Source organism: Acinonyx jubatus, chromosome B1, assembly GCF_027475565.1.
Source record: "Acinonyx jubatus isolate Ajub_Pintada_27869175 chromosome B1, VMU_Ajub_asm_v1.0, whole genome shotgun sequence".
Lineage (NCBI taxonomy): Eukaryota > Metazoa > Chordata > Mammalia > Carnivora > Felidae > Acinonyx > Acinonyx jubatus.
The window spans coordinates 187434824-187455672 of NC_069382.1; the positions used below are offsets into that span (position 1 = coordinate 187434824).

Here is a 20849-nt window from a genome sequence, read left to right on the forward strand (position 1 = left end):
ACTGTAGATGAGGGTACCCCTACTTCCTAATTTGGGGCTCAAACATGTGATTTTCTTTGGCCCACAGAATAAGATGGCTTTGAAAAGTCTTGTATGCTTCCACTTGCTCTTTTGAACCTCTGCCATTGCCACTGTCAAGAACAAACTGGGCTGGCTTGACGATCCTAGCAGGAGGATGGAGCACAGCCACCTGCAAGCCAAGCCCAGCCAAGATCAGTCAACCTTCAGTCAACTCACAGACTTTGAGAAATAATAAATAGGTGTTTGGGGATGAATTGCTACACACAATATCCAACTGATACAGGAGTATGGCCCTCTCCTCTCCCTATGATGGACTGTGCTCCTCCATTGATATCCGTATACTCCAAGAAGGAGGAGTCATCTGGAAATTAATGTTACTTTGTCTGCAGTGTTCAAGGCTCCCATTCGACCCAATACCATGAACTTTGTTCACACCAACTTGCATGAAAACAGCAAACAGCCATCTGGTGTCAGTGAATTAGCAGGTCATCAAAGCAGTGCTGAGTCTTAGAGAGACTGGCAGAGCCATGACTCAAATTTCCAGAGTTCGAAGTGGTGGAACTCACCATTCTGTCCAGGGCGCTTTTAGAAATATGTGTCATAGGGGCCACATGTTTGCACCAACCAAAACCTGGTGCCTTTGGCACCACAGAATGAACACAACACAGAAGCAATATGCCATCACTCTGCCCTGGCTGCCTCAGCCTTACTAGTGCTGGTCATGTCTAAAAGTCTTCGTATTGAGGAAGTTCCTGAACTTTCTTTGGTGGTTGAAGGCTATAAAAAGACCAAGGAAGAATGATATCAAAAAGGTCTATGCCTCTCAGAGAATGAGAGCTGGCAAGGGCAAAATGAGCAACTGTCATTGTATCCAGCACAAGGGCCCCTGCGTCATCTATAATGAAGAAACATTAAGGCCTTCAGAAACATCCGTGGAATTATTTTACTTAATATAAGCACATAGAACATTCTGAAACTTACTCCTGGTGGGCATGTGGGGCCTTTCTGCATTTGGATTGAAATGCTTGTTTTCTGCAAGCTAGACACTCTGTATGGCACTAGGGGTAAGCATGCCTCCCTCAGGAGTGACTACAATCTTCCCATGCACAAGATGATTAATACAGACCTTAGCAGAATCTTGAAGAGCCCAGAGATCCCAAGAGCCCTCCAAGTACCACATAAGAAGATTCAGTGCAGAGTTCTGAAGAAGTATTCACTGAAAAACCTGAGAATAATATTGAAGCTACACCCATGTGAAAAAACCATGCACCAGAACACCATTCTTCACTGGGCCAAGAATCACAAATTCCAGATGGATAAGGCAGGAGCAGTATTAGAAGCCAAATCAGATAAAAGGGTTCCAGGCCAGAAGCTTGTGGTAGGGAAGAAAGGAAAGAAGGCTGTCAGTGTTAAGAAGCAGAAGAGGAGGAGGAGTTATAATGGCAGTGTAGTAGGGGGACCCCGGGCTTGCCTCATCCCTCAAACATAGCTATATCAACATCAAATCATTTGGAACACCTAACAAATCGATCTGAGGATGAAGAGAATGATCCTCACAATTAGAGAAGAGAAGGTGGCAGGTGCAGAGATGTAAAATGGGGGAGAGAAAAGCTGTGGTGTTGCAGTGGAGAGGGAGCCCTTTTCACAGAGAGAAGACAGAGAAAAAGAGAGGGGGAGAGAGCAGTGCGTGGGGTTCATGCAAGAAATACACTCCCCCCAAACCACTGACTGGGGAATCAACAGGAACTGACTATTGCAAGTTTTTACAAACAATGGAACTCAAATTCTGAGGTTTTAGAAGTCAGCACCATTTGCTGGAGTCAAGCCAGGTGGGCAGCAGTGCTCCTAGGGAGAAAGGCAAACACTGGACAGAGTGGACAGAGGACAGTGTGGTGTAGAGATCCCCTGGGTCGCACTAGGAGAGAATGTTCCCTTTCCTGGAGTACATCTGGAAGAGGGTATACTGCCTCTCCAAGGACAAAGGACTGAGTGGGCACCAGTGAGCAGCCATTCATCTGCAAGGGACAGAAATGCACACAGAGGACAGATAACCTGATCACAGCTTTTTGCTGTGCTTCACCATAAACTCCAAGTGCCTACGCAGCTGTGCAACTGCTTCACTGGGAAAAAGCTAGCACCAGACACAGCACAGACCTCCTTCTCTGGAGAAGGGAATCTGGTCTGTGCCTTGCTGATCCTTTACGATTTAGAGTGTTGAATCCCAGCCACAGGCCAGAGATAAAACACAGGAGTACTGTGGCACTGGGTATTCATTGGCCCCAGGCACAGACAGGTTGAGGGCAGGGATCTGATGGAAGCCTAGGACACAAAAAGGGAGGTTGTTCGCTTTTCTGTGAGGGTTTCCTGAACAGCAGTAGGCATGAGCTCCCCTAAACAGGGATAAGAGAGTGGGGTGACACCATTTTCCCCTGACAGCCAGCATGTTTGGAACACCTACATTCAATGAACAACATAGCGCCCTCAGTGGAGGGTGGAGCCGCTTACACCAAACCTCGCCATGCTGGGCCCTATAGGGACATCTTTTCTAAAGCAGATATGACTGTAAGCCAGCATGGCAGGTCTCTCCCCCAGAGAACCAGCACAGGCCCCCTGTATGCACCAAGTCTACTGATCATAGAGTGCTCCAAAGTGTCAGCTTTAGTTCTGGTGGAAATAGGACTAGGATTTCTTTGTTTGTTTGTTTGTTGTTGTTGTTGTTGTTGTTGTTTTCTTTCTTTCTTTTTCTTTGTAATGAGGCTTATACTTTTTTGTTTATTTGCTTATCTGGGGATTTTTTTTCCTTTTCCTTTTCTCTCTCTTTGGATCAGCACTTTTTTATATTTAATCAGGCTTATTTAAACAAACAAATTAAAGCACACCTAGTTAAAGGTCCAAACACTCTCCACTAGAAGCAAGGAGGTACTCTGCAGACGACTTAACTGGGGCAAAGAGCAGCCAAATCATAACAGTAGAGTGTACACAGCATACACCTTAACCATTTCCTGAAGCACCAGGCTTTGTAAAGTGTATAACCCTTTCTCAATATAGCATTACTCTCAGGATCAGGAAACATAACAAGACTTCATAACACACAAAACACAGAAACCTGGACAAAATGACAAGATGAAATAATTCTCCCCAAAAGAAAGATCAAGAAGAAATCACAGCCAGGGATTTACTCAAAAAATATATAAGCGGGGCGCCTGGGTGGCTCAGTCGGTTAAGCAGCCGACTTCAGCTCAGGTCACGATCTCACGGTCTGTGAGTTCGAGCCCCGCGTCGGGCTCTGGGCTGATGGCTCAGAGCCTGGAGCCTGCTTCCGATTCTGTGTCTCCCTCTCTCTCTGCCCCTCCCCCATTCATGCTCTGTCTCTCTCTGTCTCAAAAATAAATAAAACGTTAAAAAAAATTAAAAAAATATATATAAGCAATATATCTGAACAAGAATTTAGAGCAACAGTTATAAGAATACTAGCTGGGCTTGAAAGAAGCATAGGAGACACCAGAGAAACCCTTGCTGCAGAGATAAAAGACCTAAAAAATAGGTTGAAGTTAAAAAAAAAAAATGCTATACCTGAGATACAAAACTGACTGATTGTAATCACAATGAGGATGGAAGAAGCCAAGGAATGAATAAGTGATATAAAAGATAAAGTTATGGAAAATATTGAAGCTGGAAAGAAGAGGGAAAGAAAACTATTGGATCAAGACTATAGACCCAGGGAATTAAGTGATTCCATGAAGCACAATACTATCTGTATCATAGGAGTCCCAGAAGAAGAGTAGGGAAGGTGCAGAGGGTTTCTTTGAAAAATCATAGCTGAGAACTTCTATAATCTGAGAAAGGAAACAGGCATTCAAGTCCAAGAGGCACAGAGACACCCCCTCTCAAAATCAACCAAAACAGGTCAACACCAAGACATATAGTAAAACTTGCAAAAAATCAAAGAAAAAGAGAATTTTGAAAGCAGCTAGGAACAAAAGGTCCTTAACCTTGTAAGGATAGACATATTAGGTTAGCAGCAGACCTGTCCAGGGAGTTGCCAGGTCAGAAGTGAGTGGCATGATACATTCAATGAGATAAATGGAGAAAATACTCAGCTAAGAATACTTTTAATTTTTTTAATGTTTTTCTTTATTTTTAAGAGAGGGAAAGAGAAAGTGTGAGCAGAGGATGGGCAGAGAGAGAGGGAGACACAGAATCTTACACAGGCTCCAGGCTCTGAGCTGTCAGCACAGAGCCTGATGTGGAGCTCCAACTGAAGAACTGTGAGATCATGACCTGAGCCAAAGTCTGACACTTAACCAGTTGAACCACCCAGGTGCCCCACAGACAAGAATAGTTTATCCAGCAAGGCTATCATTCAGAACAGAAGGAGAGATAGAGTTTCCAAGACAATCAAAAACTAAAGGAGTTTGTAAACACTAGACCAGCTCTGCAATAAATATTAAAGTGGACACTTTGATCAGGAAAGAGAGACCAAAACCAACAAAGACTAGAAAGGAATGGAGACAATCTACAAGCACAGCAACTTTACAGGTAATACAATGGCACCAAATTCATACTGATCAATATTTACTCTGAATGTAAATGGACCAAATACTCCAATCAAAAGACATAAGGTATCATAATGCATAAAAAAACAAGATCCATTGATATGCTGCTTTTAAAATATTCACATGAGACCCAAAGACACTTCCAGATTGAATGTGAGGAGATGGAGAACAATTTATCATGTCAATGGACATCAAAAAAACCACAAAAAAAACTGAGTAACCATACTTATATCAGACAAACTAAATTTTAAACCAAAGACTGTAATAAGAGATGAAGGGCATTATATCATAATAAAGGGGTCTATCCAGCAAGAAGATATAATAATTGTAAATATTTATGTGCCAAACTTGGAAGCACCCAAATATACAAATAAATTAACAAAGAAACTCATTGATAGTAATATAATAATACTAGGGGACTTTAACACCCACTTACAACAATGGACAGATCATCTAAGCAGAAGATAAACAAGGAAACAATGGCTTTGAGTGATACACTGGACCAGATGGACTTAACATATATTCAGAGCATTTAATCCTAAAGCAGCAGACTACACATTCTTTTAAAGTACACGTGGAACCTTCTCCAGAATAGATCATACACTGGGTCACAAATCAGGCCTTAACCAGGACAAAAAGATTGAGATAATATCATGCATATTTTCAGACTACAATGCTATGAAACTTGAAGTCAAACACAAAAACAAACAAACAAACAAACCTGGACAGACCACAAATACATGGAGATTAAAGAACATCCTACTAACTGTGATGGGCTAACCAGTGATTTAAATAAGAAATTAAAATAATAAATGTAAGCAAATGAAAATGAAAACATGACAATCCAAAACCTTTGGGAGGGAGCAAAGGAGGGCAAAAGAAGGAAGTATACAGCAATAAGGCCTATATCAAGAAGCAAGAAAGGTCTCAAATACACACCCTAACCTTAAACCTAAAGGAGCTGGAAAAAGAACAGTAAATAAACCTAAAACCAGAAGAAAATGGGAAATAAAAATGAGAGCAGATACAAATGATATAGAAATTTTAAAAAATAGTAGATCAACAAAACTAGGAGCTTGTTCTTTATAAGAATTGACAAAATTGATAAGCCCCTAGTCACAGTTATTAAAAAGAAAGAGAAAGCAGTCAAATAAGTAAGATCATGAATGAAAGAGAAGAGATTATAACAAACACCATGGAAATACAATTATAATAGAATATTATCAGCAATTATATACCAATAAATTGGGCAATCTAGAAGTGGATTAATTCCAAGAAAGATTAGAAACTACCAAAACTAAAAGAGGAAGAAATAGAAAATTTGAACAGACCCATAACCAGTAAAGAAATTGAATCAGTAATCAAAAATCTCCCAACAAATAAGAGTCTAGGGCCAGATGGCTTCCCAGGGGAATTCTACCAGACATTTAAAGCAGAATTAATACCCATTCTTCTGAAATTGTTCCAACAAATAGAAATGGAAGGAAAGCTGCCAAATTCATCCTGTGAGGCCAGCATTACCTTGATTCCAAAACCAAAGACTCCACTAAGAAGGAGAGTTATAGATGAATATCCCTGATGAATCTGGATGCAAAAAAATCTGCACAAGATACTAGCAAATCAAATCTAACAGTACTTAAAACAATTATTAACCATGATCAACTGGAATTTATTCCTGGGCTACAGGGTTGGTTCAATATTCACAAATCAATCACCATAATACACCACCTTAATAAAAGAAAGGATAAGAATCATATGATTCTTTCAATTGATACAGAAAAGGCATTTGACAAGATACAGTGTCCATTCTTGATAAAAACCTTCAACAAAGTAGGAATAGATGGAACCATACCTCAGTATCATAAAGGCGATAAATAAAAGACCCACAGCTAAAATCATCCTCAATAAGGAAACACTGAGAACCTTTCTCCCTAAGATCAGGAATATGACAATGGTGTCCACTCTCACCATTACTATTTAACATATTAATGGAAGTCGTAGAGTCAGCAATCAAACAATGAAAAGAAATAAAAAGCATCCAAATTGGCAAGAAGTAAATCAAAGTTTCACTCTTTGTAGATAACATGATAATCTATGTGGAAAACCCAAAAGACTACACCAAAAAATTGCTAGAACTAACATACGAATTTATCAAAGTTCAGGATATGAAATCAATGTAGGAAGCCTGTTGCATTTCAATACACCAATAACGAAACAGCAGAAAAGAAATCAGGGAATTGATCCCATTTACAATTGCACCAAAACCCATAAGATACCTAGGAATAAACATAACAAAAGAGGTAAAAGATCCGTGCTCTGAAAACTGCAGAACACTTATGAAAGAAATTAAAGAAGACACAAAGAAATGGAAAAATATTCCATGCTCATGGATTAGAAGAGCAAATATTGTTAAAATGTCTATACTACCCAAAGCAATCTACACATTCAATGCAATCTCTATCAAAATAACACCAGCATTCTTCACGGAGCCAGAACAAACAATCCCAAAATTTGCATGAAATTAGAAAAGACCCTAAAAGTGATTTTGAAAAAGATAAACAAAGAGGGAGGCATCACAATTCCAGACTTTAAACTGTATGGCAAAGCTTTAATCACAGGACAGTATGGTACTGACACAAAAATAGACACTTAGATCAATGGAACAAAATAGAGACCCCAGAAATGAACCCACAACTATATGGTCAATTAATATTCGACAAAGCAGGAAAGAATATCCAATGGAAAAAAGACAGTATCTTCAACAAATGGTGCTGGGGAAACTGGATGGTGGCATGCAAAACAATGAAACTGGACAACTTTCTTACCTATACACAACAATAAATTCAAAATAGATGAAAGACCTAAATGTGAGACAGGAAACCATTAAAATCCCCAAGGGAGAACACAGGCAGCAACCTTTCTGACCTTGGCTGCAGCATCTTCTTATTAGACATGTCGCTGGAGGCAAGGGAAACAAAAGCGAAAATGAACGATTGGGACTTCATCAAGACAAAAACCTTCTGCACAGTGAAGGAAACAATCAACAAAACTAGAAGGCAGCCTACAGAATGGAATAAAATATTTGCAAATGATATACCAGATAAAGGGCTAGTACCCAAAATCTATAAATAACTTCTCAAACTCAACACCCAAAAAATAAATAATCCAGTTAAGAAATGGGCACAAGACATGAACAGACATTTCTCCAAAGACGGCATACAAAAGGCTAAGAGATACATGAAAAAAATTCTCAATGGCACTCATGATCAGGGAAACACAAATCAAAATCACAGTGAGGGGTCACCTGAGTAGCTCAATCACTTGAATGTCCAACTATTGATTTTGGCTCAGGGCATGATCCCATGGCCACGGGACTCTCTCTCCCCTCTACCCTGCCTTTCCCCTCTGCTTGCTCACTTGCTCTTGATCTCTCTCTCTCTAAAAAATAAAACAAACAAACAAACAAAACAAAACAAAACCACAATGAGATACCATGTCACACCTGTCAGAAGGGCTAAAATTAACAACTCAGGAAATAAGAGATGTTACCAAGGATGCAGAGAAAAAGGAACCCTCTCATACTGTTGGTAGGAATGCAAACTGGTGCAGCCATTCTGGAAAACAATATGGAGGCTCTATAAAAGTTAAAAATAGAACTACCATATGATATAGGAATTGCATTACTAAGTATTAATCAAAAGGATACAAAAATACTGATTTGAATGGACACACGCACCCCAATGTTAATAGCAGCAGTATCAACAATAGCCAAGTTATGGAAAGAACCCAAATGTTCTTTGACTGGTTAATGGATAAAGAAGATATGGCATGCACACACACACACACACACACACACACACACACACACACACACAATGGAATATTACTTGGTGATCAAAAAGAATGAAATCTTGTCATTTGCAACAATGTGGATGGAACTAAAGTGTATTATGCTAAGTGAAATAAGTCAATCGGAGAAAGACAAATATCATGTGATTTCACTCATATGTGGAATTTAAGAAACAAAACAGATGAATATAGGGGAAGGGAAGGAAAAATAAAAACAGAGAGGGAGACAAATGATAAGAAACTCTTAACTAGAGAAAACTAAGGATTGCTGTAGGGAGGTGGGTACGGAATGGGCTAAATGGATGATAGGCATTAAAAAGGGCACTTGTGGGATAAGCACTGGGTGTTATATGTGATTAATCACTAAATTCTACTCTTAAAACCAATACTACACTATAGGTTATAACTTGAATAAATTTTTGGAAAAAATTTTTTAAAAAAAGGAAAAAGAAACCTTTGGCAGGAAAAAAGCCTGCAGCTACCAAGAAACCAGAAGCATAGAGGAAGCCTGCAGAAAAGAAACCCACCATGGGAGAGGGGCCAAGATGGCAGAACAGCATGGAGGTTTGTTTTGTATCTCTCATCCATGAAATACAGCCAGATCAACACTAAACCATCCTGCACACCTAGAAAACTGTTTGAGAATTAACACAATAATCTGCACAATCTGACCACAGAATTCAGCAGGTACATGGCATGGAGAGGTAAACTGGGGGAGAGAGAAGCTGCGGAGGGAGGGCAGGGAGCTGCTTTTTCTTGTGGAGAGAGAAGAGAGATGAGGGGAGAGTGTGGGAAAAGCACCCAAAAGCAGCTGGAGAGAAAGTGGAAAAAGTGGAAACAGCCACAAGGACTGAACAAAACAGGGAGAAAGGAGAAAGGAGAGGGTTTAAATTCCATTAAGACTCTATAAACAGGGGAGTGCAGAGTCTAAAACTCCACAGTTTGACCTGGTGGAGCTCTGGTGGGAAGAGTGAATCCCCAGGAGCAGAGAGTGAAGTCCTTGGGGTCCTTGGGCCACACAGGCAGAGGTGGTTCCCCTGCTGGAAGGACATTTGGTAGAGGCTGTGCGGCCATCCCACAGGCAAAGGTCACAGCAGACCCCAGAGAACAACCACATTTGCTGGTTCTGGAACAAAGATGTTAAGGGTGAAGCCTGGCACCAGATGTATGTTGTGGTTTTCCATAATCCCTGAAAGGCTGCTGCTACATGATCGCATCACCTTTTTCTGGGGCAAGCTGGCACCCAGCCACAGTCTCTGGGAATTAGCAGCAGCACAGTCCTGCAAATCTTCCTGGGTGAGGCTGGCACCTAGCCATTGCTTGGTGAGACCCTCCCCCGAAGGTCTGAGTGGGTCAAAGTCGCAGTTTCTCAGAAGTGAGGGGTTGGGAAACACATCCGCATCCAAGATAAAATTCAGGAGGGAGGTGCTACCTGGCAATCTGATGGCTTGGTCATGGACAGGGTACAAGTAGGGAGTGGATGGAAGCCAGACACAAAGGACGGGTGCATGATTGCTGATCGGGGAGAACAGAGTTCCCATACTAGAGACTGGGTAGCTGGGTGGTGCCATTTTCACCCCTCCCACACATGCGTATACGCACTTACAAGTACAACAACAATCCACCCCAGTAAATTAAGCAGCGCCATCTAGTGGATAATGGAGCCATTACACTAAGCCCCACCCAACTGGAACAACCTCGCTCTTCAGGAACACCACAAGTCTCTCTGCCTGCTTAGTTTACAGACTATAAAGTGCTTCATACTTTGACTGCTAGGGGAAAACAAGGTAATTTCAGTTGTATCTAGTCTGTTCACTGGTCCATTTATTCAATTTTTTTCTTTTTTGTTTCTTTTCTTTTTCTTGAATAAAGAGAAAAAATTATTTTTATTTTCAATTATTATTAAAAATATTTTTCTTTAATTTTTTCTAATATATTTTTTACTTCTTTGTAAATTTTTCAAATTATATTTTGCTTCCATCATTTAATTTTATTCTATTTCATTGCATACATTTTTCAAATTTTCAAATGTTTTCCTTTTTTTCTTTTCTTCTTTTTTTCTTTTTCTTTTTCTTTTTGTCTTTTCTTATCTTTCTCTTTTTTCTCTAATCTAGTAAGCCCCTTTCAACAAACAGACCAAAACACACCTACGATCTAGCATCATTTGATTTTTGTGTGTGTGTTGTTTTAAAATTTTTAATTTTAATTTTTTTTTACCTTATTAATTTCTTTCTTCCTTCAAAATGATGAAAGGAAGGAATTAACCCCAAAAGAAAGAGCAGGAATAAATGACAGCCAGGGACTTAATCAACACAGATACAAGCAAGATGTCTGAACCAGAATTTAGAATCACAATAATAAGAATACTAACTAGTCTTGAAAATAGATTAGAATCCCTTTCTGTGGAGATAAAAGAAGTAAAAGTTAGGATGAAATTTAAAAAATGCTATAACAGACCTGCAATCTTGAATGTTGCCATGGCAGGAAGGATGGATGAGGCAGAGCAGCAAAGCAGCGCTATAGAGGACAAACTTATGGAGAATAATGAAGCAGAAAAAAAGGGGGACTAAGACAAAAGAGCCCAATTTAAGAATTGGAGAACTAAGTGACTCATTAAAAAGGAACAATATCAGAATCATAGGGATCCCAGAAGATGAAGAGAGAGAAAAAGGGGTAGAAGGTTTATGAGAACAAATCATAGCAGAAAACTTTCCTAACCTGGGGAAAGACATAGACATCAAAATCCAGGAAGCACAGAGGACTCCTATTAGATTCAACAAAAACCAACCATCAGCAAGCCCTATCATAGTCAAATTCACAAAACACTCAGGCAAGAAGAGAATCATGAAAGCAGAAAGGGAAGATAACGTCCTTAACATACAAGGGAAGACAGATCAGGTTTGCAGCAGACCTATCCACAGAAATTTGGCAAGCCAAAATGGAGTGGCAGGATATATTCAATTTGCTGAATCAGAAAAATATGTACCTAAGAATTCCTTATCTAGCAAAGCTGGAGAAAGAAAAAGTTTCCCAGGCAAACAAAAATTAAAGGAATTCATGACTACTAAACCAGCCCTGCAAGAAATTGTAAGGGGCTCTCTGGGGGAAGAAAAGGCAAAGAATGAGAGACAGAGAGAGACAGAGAGAGAGAGAGGCAGACCAAAAGCAACAAAGATTAGAAAAGACCAGAGAACACCACCAGAAACTCCAACTCTACAGGCAACACGACAATAAATTTGTATCTTTCAGTACTCATTCTAAACGTCAATGAACTAAGGGCTCCAATCAAAAGACATAGGATAACAGAATGGATAAGAAAATAAGATCCATCTATATGCTGTTTACAAGAGATCCACTTTAGACCTAAACGACACCTTCAGACTGAAAGTAAAGGGATGGGGAACCATCTATCATGTCAATGGTCGACAAAAGAAAGCTGGAGTGGCCATACTTAAATCAGACAATCTAGACTTTAAAATAAAGGCTGTAATAAGAGATGAAGAAGGGTATTATATCATAATTAAGGGGCTATCCACCAAGACCTAACAATTGTAAACATTTATGCACCAAATGTGAAAGAACCCAAATGTATGAATCAGTTCATCACAAACATAAAGAAACTCATTGATAATAATACCATAATAGTAAGGGACTTCAACACCCCACTTAGAGCAATAGACAGATTATCTAAACAGAAAATCAACAAGGAAACAATGGGTTTGAATGACACACTGGACCAGATAGACTTAACAGATATATTCAGAACATTTCATCCTAAAGCAGTACTTCTCCAATACACATGGAACGTTCTTCAGTATAGACGATATACTGGGACATAAACTAGCCCTAAGTAAGTACAAAAAGATCGAGATCATACTGTGCATAATTTCAGACCACAACGCTATGAAACTCGAAATCAACCACAAGAAAAAAATTTGGAAAGGTAACAAATACTTGGAGACTGAAGAACATCCTACTAAAGAATGAATGGGCTAACCAAGAAGTTAAAGAGGAAATTAAAATGTATATGGAAGTCAATGAAAATGATAATACCATAGCCCAAAACCTCTGGGGCACAGCAAAGGCAGTCATAAGAGGAAAGTATATAGCAATCCAGGCCTTCCTAAAGAAGGAAGAAAGATCTCAGATACACAACCTAACCTTATGCCTTATGGAGCTGGAAAAAGAACAGCAAATAAAACCCAAAACCAGCAGAAGACAGGAAATAACAAAGATTAGAGCAGAAATTAATGCTATCGAAACCAAAAAAAAAAAAAAAGTAGAATAGATCAATGAAACCAGAAGCTGGTTCTTTGAAAGAATTAACAAAATTGATAAACCACTAGCCAGTTTGATAAAAAAGAAAAAGGAAAGGACCCAAATAAATAAAATCAAGAATGAAAGAGGAGAGATCACAACCAACACAGCAGAAATGAAAATAATAATAAGAGAATATTATGAGCAATTATATGCCAATAAAACGGGCAATCTGGAAGAAATGGACAAATTCCTAGAAACATATACACCACCAAAACTGAAACAGGAAGAAAGAGAAAATTTGAACAGACCCATAACCAGGAAGGAAATCAAATTAGCAATCAAAAATCTGCCAAAAAACAAGAGTCCAGGGCCAGATGGCTTTCCAGGGGAATTCTACCAAATGTTTAAGGAAGAGTAAGCACCTATTCTCTTGAAGGTGTTCCAAAAAATAGAAATGGAAGGAAAACTTCCAAACTCTTTCTATGAAGCCAGCATTACCTTGATTCCAAAAACTGACAGAGACCCCACAAAAAAGGAGAACTATAGACCAATTTCCCTGATGAACATGGATGCAAAAATCCTTTTAGCCAACCAGCTCCAACAATACATTAAAAAAGTTATTCGCCATGACCAAGTGGGATTTACACTTGGAATGCAGGGCTGGTTCAATATCTGTGATTCATCACATCAATAAAAGAAAGGACAAGAACCATATGATCCTCTTAATAGATACAGAGAAAGCATTTGACAAAATACAACATCCTTTCTTGATAAAAACCCTCAAGAAAGTAGGGGTAGAAGGAGCATACCTCAAGATCACGAAAGCCATGTATGAAAAACCCAATGCTAATAGCATCCTCAATGGGGAAATACTGAGAGGTTTCCCTCTAAGGTCAGGAACAAGACAAGGATGTCCACTCTTGCCACTGTTATTCAACATAGTACTGGAAGTCAGTCTCAGCAATCAGACAAAACAAAGAAATAAATGTCATCCAAATCATCCAGGAAGAGGTCAAACTTTCACTGTTCGCAGATGACATGATACTCTATATGAAACACCAAAAAACTGCTAGAACTGATCCATTAATTCAGCAAAGTCACAGGATATAAAGTCAATGCACAGAATATGGTTGCATTCCTATACACCAATAAGGAAGCAACAGAAAGAGAAATCAAGGAATCAGTCCCATTTACAATTGTCCCCAAAACCATAAAATAGCTAGGAATAAATCTAACCAAAGAGGAAAAAAATCTATACACTGAAAACTATAGAAATCTCATGAAAGAAATTGAAGAAGACACACACACACACACAAAATGGAAAAATATTCCATGCTCCTGGATAGGAAGAAGAAATATTGTTAAAATGTCAATACTACCCAAAGCAATCTACATATTCAATACAATATCTATCAAAATAACACCAGCATTCTTCACAGAGCTAGAACAAATAATCCTAAAATTTGTATGGAACCAGTAACGACCTCGAATATCCACAGCAATATTGAGAAAAACAAAACAAAGCTGGAGATATCACAATCCCAGACTTCAAGCTGTACTACAAAGCTATAATCATCAAGACAGTGTGGTACTGGCACAAAAACAGACACTCAGATCAATGGAATAGAATAGAGAACCCAGAAATGGACCCACAAATATATGGTCAACTAATCTTTGACAAAGCAGGAAAGAATATCCAATGGAATAAAGACTATCTCTTCAGCAAGTGGTTCTGGGAAAACCAGACAGCGACATGCAGAAGAATGAACCCAGACCACTTTCTTACACCATACACAAAAAGTCAAAACAGATGAAAGACCTAAATGTAAGACAGGAAACCATCAAAATCCTCAAGGAGAAAGCAGGCAAAAACCTCTTTGACCTCTGCCACAGCAACTTCTTATTCAACACATCTCCAGAGGCAAGGGAAACAAAAGCAAAAATGAACTACTGGGACCTCGTCAGTATAAAAAGCTTCTGCACAGTGAAGGAACTACTGGGACCTCATCAGTATAAAAAGCTTCTGCGCAGCGAAGGAAACAATCAGCAAAACTAAAAGGCAACCAACAGAATGCGAGAAGATATTCACAAATGACATATCTAATAAAGGGTTAATATCCAAAATCTATAAAGAACTTATCAAGCTCAACACCCAAAAAACAAATAATCCAGTGAAGAAATGGGCAAAAGACATGAATAGACACTTCTTCAACCGACACACGAAAAAATGCTCAACATCACTCATCATCAGGGAAATACAAATCAAAACCACAATGAGATACCACCTCACACCTGTCAGAATGGCTAACATTAACAACTCAGGCAACAACAGGTGATGGCAAGGATGCAGAGAAAGAGGATCTCTTTTGCCTTGTTGCTGGGAATGCAAACTGGTGCAGCCACTCTGGAAAACAATATGGAGGTTCCTCAAAAAATTAAAAATAGAACTACCCTAAGACCCAGCAATTGCACTACTAGGTATTTATCCAAGGGACACAGGTATGCTGTTTCAAAGGGGCATATGCACCCCCATGTTTATAGCACCACTATCGACAACAGCCAAAGTATGGAAAGAGCCCAAATGTCCATCGATGGATGATTGGATAAGGAAGATGTAATGTGTGTGTGTATACACACACACACACACACACACACACACACACACACACACACAATGGAGTATTACTCGGCAATCAAAAAGTATGAAATCTTGCCATTTGCAACTATGTGGATAGAACTAGAGGGTATTATGCTAAGCGAAATTAGAGAAAGACAAATTACCATATGACTTCACTCATATGAGGACTTTAAGATACAAAACAGATGAAGATAAGGGAAGGGAAACACAAATAATATAAAAACAGGGAGGGGGAAAAACATAAGAAACTCTTAAATACGGAGAACAGAGGGTTGCTGGTGGGTTTGTGGGGGGGGTGCTAAATGGGTAAGGAGTATTAATGAATCTACTCCTGAAATCACTGTTGCACTATATGCTAACTAACTTGGATGTAAATTAAAAAAAAAAAGCTTCCAATATCAGTCAAGAAAAATGCTCTAACTTTACATGTCTCATTACAATCAGTGATACTTTATTATCTATTATTTCATTTGTAGGTGGAGACACTAAGGCTCAGATGAGTTGTGACATGGTCAAAGTTGCCTGGAAAAGAAACAGATTTAGCCATGAAAAAGAAAAGAAAAGAATAGAAGCCCACCACGGAACTAAAGAAGCCTGCTGCATAAAAACTTAAATTTGTGTATTCCATAAAAGTCCAATCATTTTGGACTGCTAATTTTGAATAAAGACCTGATCGAAGGTAATGGGGGGGAAAAGACAATGCCTGACTGAAATAGTGCCCCCTTCAAAGTATTTTGCTTATAATAAAATCAGAGGTACAATAAGACCCACCAATAACACAAAATAAAACAGGAGCCAGGAAATTAAAGAGATGAGAGGAGAAACATACGGGGGAGGAGAAGACTTCTGAAGCTTTCTCAGGGGCCAAAAATCCTAGCCATTAAGATATAGAAAAGAAAAATGTAGAAAAGAGATCAGAACCCACAGATATTTACAATGGCCTGAAGAGCATTCACCTGAAGTGTGGGTGCAATGGAAAAACTACAGACCTTGAAATGAGAACTTGGGTTCTCAATTGCTATGTAAATGTTCTGAGCCCTTTATTCTCAGTAGTCCAAATAAGAAAATAATGCTCTCTTTTTCAGAGAGTAGATATGAGGATTATACAATACTATGGTATTGTATATAATAGTACAATAGAAGAGTAGCACTTGGCAGATAATCAGTAAATGATGGATACCAGTATTGGTAATATACTAAATTAAGTGTTAGCTTAAGTTTCTGGTCTCCATACTCTATCTTTTTCTCAAGACCTGGTTGCTTTCTGTCCTAGTACACATCACTGGTTCCCAGATCCTTTGATTTCCTCCTTATCTGGTGAACCAATACCCCAATCTGCCCCTTATCATCCTGCCTCTGACAACAATAGAAAGGATGACAACATAAATGTAACTGCAAAATGAATTAACAGTTAAAATTTATGGAGATACTTACTGGGCATGATACTAATAAACCTTTTATTTATATTCTATCCTTTTATCCATGTATTGGCCCCACTGTTTTCTCATCATCTCCATTTTACAGATGGGAACACTAAGAAACAGAGACACCAATTACATTACCTTTTCCAAGACGATTTCCATTAAGCGGGGTGAAAGGATTTAAATTCAGGGCTTTATGATGCCAAATATCACCCTTTCCACAGCTATACCACTGCACCTCCCAGACTCTAAGAACTCGTCCGTGCCTTGACAGATTCATGACTAGATAACCCATGCTTCTGGGTCAACAATTTCTGTGTTCAGGTGTGACAGATGGATAGGGGCGAGTGCTCTTCACTCCTAAACAGAGAGTCCAGTGACAATTTCCACCCTGCGAACAGGAACTGGCAGGAAGACCCTATACTCTTTCTCAGAAAGGACAGTCTAGAACAATTTCCAACCTTCCATTGGACTCTTCAACCCCCATGGAGCCAGGCTTGCACAGGGGACCCTGCAGAAATTATCTATTTTCCATGGACATCTATTTCCTGCTCTCGGGCACTTCTACCCTCTCTTCAATTACTCAGATGGCAGTGTAGCAACTCAATCAGTGTGTTCCAGGAGGTCACACTTTGGGAAGAATCTTACAATGAATTACAATATCATTTTAGATCCCTAATCGCCCAATCAATAATTTAGGGAACAAAGGAACCATTTTCTGGGAAAGCATTAGCTTGAAACTGAAGAGCAGCTTCTCATCCCTTGGAAATGACACAATTTTAACAAGGGTGGAGTAGAGAGAGCCTGACCACTGCCTTTCATACACTCTTACTTGGTCTCCTTTCCTTCTTGCTCTTTCTCTCACTCCTTTTTCTCTCCTTACTCCTCTCCTCTCTCCTGTCTCCTCTCTCATGTCCTCTCTTGTTCTGTCTCCCCTGGCTACTGCTATTGCTGTTCCACATTTTTTCCTCATCCTGAATACTGTCCTTGCTGGTGCAGGAACTAATTAGTACTATAACAAATCTGCAGCTATGAAGTATTCATTTTTCTTGGAAACAGATCAAAACCATTATCCACAATGTTGTTTAAATTCATTGTGAAGTATTAGTCACACTTAAAATTAAAGATTCACCTTAAAGAAATGGCTATAATTCAAATGAAAATTTTATTTTTTCCAGTGTGCTTAGCTGACTAAAAATATTTCATTAAAAAATGTCAAAATAGGGGCGCCTGAGTGGCTCAGTTGGTTAAGCGTCCAGCTTCAGCTCAGGTCATGATCTCACGGTCCATGAGTCTGAGCCTTGCATCGGGCTCTGTGCCGACAGCTCAGAGCCTGGAGCCTGCTTCGGATTCTGTGTCTCCCTCTCTCTCTGCCCCTCCCCTGCTCACACTCTGTCTCTCTGTCTCTCTCTCAATAAATATTATTTTTAATATTATTAATATTATTTAATATTTTTAATATTTTTAATATTAATAATAATATAATAATTATAATAATATATGATTAATATTATTTAATATTTTTAATATTATTAAAAATAATAAAAAATTTTAAATGTCAAAATAGATAAGATTCTAAGAGTTCAAAAGCTATTTTTGAGAACTCACATGGTGGTAAATAATATATCCAACTTGTTGAAACCTTTGAATGATTTCCAAGAAACTACTTCAAATGCATTTTTCTCTCTTTCTCTAGTTGCTACTGATTGCAGGAGCACTAAAAAAAAATCCATTTGGTTTGCGAACAAGCAATACTTCAAAGAAAAGTAAACTGACAAAGACTTTTGCTCCAGAAATCCTCAATCTGGGCTGAATTTGAGTACAAAGTCACAGCCTAAGAACCCAAGTGCCCCACACTTCTCCAGCCACCTCAATGATGATTCACCAAAGCAATGCAAAATTGTAACAGAAAGTAAGCTTGTAAAAGACAGCCAGCATTGGCATGATCCCTGAAGAAAAGAGAGAACAGAGGACTAGCAATTACTAAAGGATAGATAATTGCCTTCTTTTTTCCTGAAGAAAAATAAGAAATTTGGATAGATCGGTGATATCAGCTGTAAAAGTATCCCCACATCCATCCCAGCTGTCAACCTGGCAGACACCTATAAATCCCTCTAAAGCCTGCGGATCAGGAGATTAGACTTGTCACATAAGAAAATCCCTATTTGGAATCCTAGGTCTAGGTGATCTTCAAAATCTTTTTCAGATGTAAAAAAGTCATTAAAACTAGATTATTTTCTCAGGTTTCCATGGCAAAGGTAATGGTGGAAACCCAGTATCCTGATTTCTAGATCAATTCACATTAATTGATATTGCCTCTTCAGGTCCTACTCCCATCCACTCTACCCAAATTCTCTGGTCAGTTTTCAGTCCATTCCCCAGGCAGTGATCTCCAACTCCAGTTGCATCAAAATCACCTAGATGCCTGTTAAAACACAAATTGTTCAGCTCCACCCTGAGAGTTTCAGATTCAGTAGGTCTACATTCACCCAAGAATTTGTATTTCTAGAAAGTGTTATGAGATAATTCTCCACAAGTCTAGCGTTTCCTCACATCTTGCAAGCAGAGTCACTGGCTTCCTTTTTTCTGGACTACCTTCCAAGGATTTTGTATAGTGAACAGCCTTAGGAGATAGACAGTAAAAGGCAGGTTTATTTATATCCTGTTTAATAAAGATAACATGTTGTTCTCCAGGGCAAAGTTCAGGAAAACTTACTGTCCATTATAAATGATCATGATTCCTTAAGCTCATGATTCTTCTCCTTTAATGCCAACCACTTTTTGTGCAGGCATTATCTGGCCCTCCTGCCATGGCCCTGTGAGAATTAAGGCTCTGGGACTGATATAAGCACTTTATATATGACATATTTTAATTTATTTTTAAGGCTTTTGTCTATATCTCCTTCTCAGTATATTTCTTGAGTTCCAGGATTCTTACTGTGCCCACTCCTCTATTGTTCCCAGGACTTAAAACAGAGTCAAGTACATAAAAGGTACTCAGTAAACATTTGTTTAATGAATGAATACATGAAAAGGAAATGAATAATAACCCAATAAGTTTGGCACAATTCAACTCTATTTTATAGATGAAAAAACAAGAAGTTGAGTGGGTTTGGATAACTTAGCAATAATCACAGAGCTAGGAAATTATAAAGCTGGTATTTGGACCTAAGTGTCTGATTCTCCCACCTAAACTTCTAATCACTATGTTCTACCATATGTCTGTGAAGAGAATTAGAACAGAGAGTGGATACCAGTAGGTCCGTCATGGCTACTTGGTAATCCCAATGATTGTTTTCTCCTTTCTACAGAGCTACTTTCTAAATTTTCTACCAAAAAATATAGATATAAGTATTTTACATATGTCTATATATGAATGTATATATATATATATATGCATGTACATACATATATATGTATATCTATGTGCATATATATATGTATATATATTTTTCGTAATGAGAAAATTTTTATTTTTAAAAAATCTAAGGAATGGACTTATTTCAATGATGCTTCTACCACCAAAAATACTTAAGAATGTCTCCTCTGGAATTGAACTCAGAAATAGTGAAAGAGGCAGACAAGAAAATGATTCTCCATACTTTGTCACACTTCATTTTGACCCCACATGGCTTTGCCCCCACTCATCCCTTCATTTAATTATCCAGACCTGCTCTGATTCCAAAAAGTATTACTTTTTTTCCAAAATCAAATTGTCTCTTGTGAACAAAGATTTGCAACTCCTGAAGAAGTTAAAGGAAGTCAATATAAACTCTAAGTAGACAAACCACACCATAGGTTCCAAAAATACTCCTGAGCATCTTTGGTATAGGTGGCCTAGTCTCTGGAGCCTATTCATTTCAACATGATCTACACTTATTCCCAATATATGAGTTTCAAAAGCCAATATCCTGAAATCAAGGTCATAGCTCAGGTTTTCCTCTATTATAATTCTTTGAAAAGTGATTGTCCTCTTGTCTGCAACTCTATCATGATGACAGCTAAGCAAGAACCCTGCCCAACCCCACATTCCCTTGCCATGACAGCCCAGAGCTTATTGGAAACACAAAGGAGGAGCTCTGCCTCCCACAGCAGTATTTGGAC

The 20849-nt window shown here is 38.7% G+C and overlaps 1 pseudogene; it reads left to right on the top strand.

The window, feature by feature from the left end:
- The first annotated feature begins 321 nt into the window (after positions 1 to 321).
- Positions 322 to 18558, top strand: LOC106986124 (60S ribosomal protein L4-like; annotated as a pseudogene).
- Positions 18559 to 20849: the final 2291 nt, after the last annotated feature.